The following is a 4,899-nucleotide window of genomic DNA, read 5'->3' on the forward strand; positions in this document are numbered from 1 at the left end:
AACTTGACGGGCAGCAACAAATAAATAGAGTTGGTTCAAATGCCCCCACACTACACTTCAAGGTAAAGTCAAACTCACAAAGCCGAAGAACTAGGAAATACTGATATAACGTGTGGCAATTTCAAAAGAAAAACGAGCACTCCTGGTTCTAAACTGCTTGATGAAGCAAGGGGCATCTTCTTAAAGATTATTCAAAATTTGGTGCGTGTCGACATTTACTCACGGAGCAACCATCTTCATGTTTAAAGCAAATAATTGCGATGAGCTTTCTATAAAAAAGAACGAATTGGTTCGTTCCACGCAAAATACGGCGTGCGTAATCAAAACCTAACCTTGAGGAGCTGAAAGTCTTTGACTTTCGATTAGCGCGAACTAAATGTTACATGGTCAAGGTTGGGAACAAACTGTCTGTGATCCCCCACAGATACAACCATTTTACCCCGGTATTATGCTCTTAATTTGTAAATTCTGTGAATCGTTCCCAATTTAAATTATTGAAAATTTTTTTGATCATTTTGTTTCTTAATGAGGGAAACAAGATACGGTGCATTTTATTTTACATGGCTCCTCTTACGTCTCATGAGCGTCAGAAGCAGTTCCGGAGCAAAGACAAGGGCAAGACCTAAAAAAAACGTGATTCTATTTTTACAAAGTAAAAACAATTATATGCCGAGCAAAGACCAGGGCAACCCCCCAAATATTGAAGCTTGATTTGATGTATGGACAATCGCTGATGATGATGATGGTTTGATTTTATTGGCGCAAGGCCGACATGGGCAAAGAGCGCCAAACACAAAGTGATTTGATGAGGTGAGAACAAGAAATAAAATCAGTCAAAAACTACCAGCACGGCTGGTGTAAAGGGCCAGGGTGAAGAACAAGAGTGGTTAAAAAATAAATAAGGTGGCTGGTGTATAGGACCAGGGGTAAAACTATGGGTGGTATGAGATGAGTTGTAAAAAGTGAACTTCTGATAGGAACTGAAAGGTGCGTTGAACAGAAAACATGGCTTCGTCTCCTAAGAAGTATGACGGGTGTGGTGGAATATGTCGTGTGTGTAGTTGTGGGAAGTGTTTTCGTCGTGTAATGTCGAGTGCCTTACATTGTATGAGGATGTGGATCACGGATAGGGCCTCTCCGCACCTGCTGCACAGAGGTCTTGGAGACCCCGTGAGAAGGTGCGAGTGCGTTGCATGAGTGTGCCCTATCCGTAATCTAGCCAAGGCGACTTCAGTGTATCTATTACGTGTGTCGGTGGTGTATGGTCCCAAGTGTGGTTTTATTACGTGTAACTTGTTGTCTGTTTGTTCACTCCAGTGCGTTTGCCATGTTTTGCGAAGTTGTTGTCTGATGTGTGGTTTCACGTCGGTGTAGGGTAATGTGGTTATGTCTACTGTATTCGAGAGTGTAGCAGCAGCAGCCATTCGGTCCGCTGCTTCGTTCCCGGCTATACCACTGTGGCCAGGGACCCAGCAAAGAACCAGTTTAAATTTGCGTACTTACACCGACATAATACCCTTGACTATTAAATTTACCACGTGATTTTTTGAAGACGTTGATGACGACAACGCCCGCACGACACTGAGGGAGTCTGTATATATAATGGATTGTGGGATGTGACTTTGAAGGATATGATTAACAACCAGAAGTACACCATTAGCCTCTGCCGTAAAGATACTGGTATTACTGTTAAGAGTTCTAGTGACATTAAGGCCGGGCCCATGCGCCGCGCAGGACACAGAGGTGGCAGTTTTAGAGGCGTCCGTATAAAATTCAGAAAATTGATACTTCTGCTGCAAATACAAGAAGTGCTGCAGAATCGCACATGTGGGAGCTCGGTTTTTATCTACATGTGTGAAGGATGTGTCGCATGATACAGGGCGGAGATGCCATGGTGCTATAAAATCTGTTTGAGAACTTTGTATGGTGTCTAAAAAGGAGACAGAAAGCTCTGACGCTTCCTCTCTAACTCTGTAAGAGCAGGGCGCAGAGAACGATGGTCGGTTTAGGAGTAGTGGAGTCTGAGACGTATCATAAAAAGCCGATTTAAATGGATGGTGTGGCATAGATGAAATTTTAAAAGCAAAAAGAAGATCTGTGTATGCTCGCTGATGTTGTAGGTTCCACTTATTACACTCCACATAGAGGCTTTCGACCGGGCTAGTCCGGAAGGCGCCACATGCCAACCGGAGCCCCAGATGAAGCACTGGGTCCAGCATTTTGAGGGATGTCTTACTTGCTGACCCATAAACAACGCTTCCATAGTCTAATCGTGAACCTATCAGGCTGGTAAAAACACGTAAAAGAAGTTGTTTGTCAGCCCCATATGAAGAGTGGGAGAGAACCTTGAGTATATTCATGGCCTTTAAGCATTTATGTTTAAGTTGTTTTATGTGTTGAATGAACGAGAGCTTTTCGTCAAGGACTACACCTAAAAACTTGTGTTCATTTCTGACTGGAATTGAGACACCATTGAGTTTGATGTCTGGATCCGGCCGAATGCCACGCCTTTTCGAAAACAAAACACAAGTACACTTCACTGGATTAAATTTAAAACCGTTGCTATCTGCCCAGCCAGCTAGCTTGTTAACACCAAGCTGGACTTGGCACTCGCAGATAGACAGGTTACAAGACTTAAAGGATAATTGCACGTCGTCTACATAGATTGAGCAGGAAATGGTTGGTGGCAGAGCCTTCCGAAGAGAGTTCATTTTTACAATAAACAACGTGCAACTCAAAACTCCACCTTGCGGAACACCGTTTTCCTGCACATGAACTCTAGAGTGTGCAGTTCCAACTCGTACGCGAAACGTTCTTTCAGAGAGGTAACTGGCAAGCGTGTTCCACATGTTACCCGACATGCCAAAGGACTTCAAGTCGCTAAGGATGCCGTACCGCCAAGCAGTATCGTACGCCTTTTCAAGATCAAAGAAGACCGTCATGCAGTACTGCTTGTGGAGGAAAGCATCTTTGATATAAGACTCTAACGCAACGAGTTGATCGTTGGTAGATCGCCCCGCCCTAAAGCCCGCCTGGCAGCTCTCGAGAAGACCGTTGTACTCTAAGAAGTACACGAGTCTCCTGTTTATCATCTTCTCGAGGAGCTTGCACAGGCAGCTTGTCAGGGCAATGGGGCGATAACTGGCGGGAGAGGAAGGGTCCTTTCCTTCCTTCAGGAAAGCCACTACTATAGCCTCCCTCCAAGAGCGAGGAATGTGCCCCGAAAGCCATATGTTGTTGTATAGATGTAGGAGTGTTTCAAGAGTGTCTGGGTGTAGGTGTTGTATCATGGTGTATGTGATTTTGTCTGCACCTGGAGCTGAAGGCTTACATGTGCTCAGAGCAACCTTCAGCTCATGAATTGAAAAAGGAGAATTGTAAGAAGTGTGCGACTTGTTGTTATCACGCAGGGACTTCTTTTCTACAGATGTTTTGTGTTTCATGAAAGTGTTTGTGTAGTGTGCTGAACTGGACACGTGTTCGAAGTGTTGTGCAAGTGTGTTAGCCTGGTCTTCCAGTGTGTCCCCTGTTGTACTAACCAGGGGCAGGCTGTGTGTCTGTTGTCCTTTTAGTTTTCGTATTCGTGTCCAGACTTTATGTGTGTCAGTGTACGAGTTGATGGAAGTGAGGAAGGTGCGCCAAATCTCCCTTTTCGCCTCACGACGCACTCGCTTTCCAAAAGCCTTTGCCCGTTTAAAAGAAATGATGTTATCTGACGTGGGGTACCGGCGAAGGACACCCCACGCCTTGTTCTGGGCCTCTCGCGCCCGCCTGCAGTCCTCGTTCCACCAGGGCCTCCTTGGGCTGCGGGACCCACTGGAGGCCTGGGGAATGGACTTTTCGGCGGCGTCGAGGATGTGCGCCGTGACGAGTTGGGCGGCTTCCTCCACGTGTAGGTGTTTTATGGTTGTGTGGTGTAGTTTAGATGTTTCTGTGAATGTACTCCAGTTTGCTTTGGATTCATTAAACCTGTTATGGGAAGATGGACTGCTCGGGCCTATACCTATATACGTTAATGAAGTGAGGAAATGGTCACTACCATATGGGTCCGTGCCCACACCCCACTCAAGACATGGAAAGAGAACTGCGGAACCAATAGCCAAGTCAAGATGAGAGTATGTATTGTGTCCTAAGTTATGATATGTAGGCTGTTTTTTGTTGAAAAGGCATGCTCCGGAGGATGTAAGAAACTTCTCCAACAGGCGACCTCGGGCATCCGCTCTGGAGGAGCCCCAAAGAGAGTTGTGTGCATTAAGGTCGCCTGTTAGGATGTACGGTTCGGGTAGCTGGTCGACCAGCGCCTCGAAGTCAGAGCTCAAAAGTGTGACATCAGGAGGAATGTATATGGAGCATACCGTTATCAACCTATTAAAAATTATTGTGCGTATTGCTACAGCCTCAAGGACGGTGTTGAGAGCGACAGGGTGGCATGCTAGGGATTTCCGGGCTATTATGGCTACACCGCCCGAAGAGTGTGTGCAGCCATCCCTGTCCTTTCTGAAGACCATGTACCTATTTAAGAAATTTGTGTGCTTGGAATTCAAATGCGTCTCCTGAAGACACATCACACTTGGCTAATTAGCATGCAGTATTTCGTATACATCGTCAAGATTTTTAAGAAGGCCTCTACAGTTCCATTGAATTATGTTTTCTCTTCCCATTATTTAGTGTGAGAGCTACTGGAGTGTGTCTGTTTGTTTATGTGTCGTCTTTCGGGGCTGTGACTCTCGCCTTTTTTGGCTTGTCGGGAGGCTTTGGCGTCGGGACGCGTTCCTTGCGCTGCGTTGCAGGCAGGAACGGCCCGACATCCATCTCGTCGTCGGATGTCCGAGGGGTGCCCGACGGACCGGGCCCCCTGGACTTGGCCCCCCCTCGGGAGCCCTTTGTTTGAGCCGCCAC

Source organism: Haemaphysalis longicornis, unplaced genomic scaffold (assembly GCF_048455015.1).
Source record: "Haemaphysalis longicornis isolate Haplotype H1 unplaced genomic scaffold, Haemaphysalis longicornis Haplotype H1 scaffold_5, whole genome shotgun sequence".
Taxonomy (NCBI): domain Eukaryota; kingdom Metazoa; phylum Arthropoda; class Arachnida; order Ixodida; family Ixodidae; genus Haemaphysalis; species Haemaphysalis longicornis.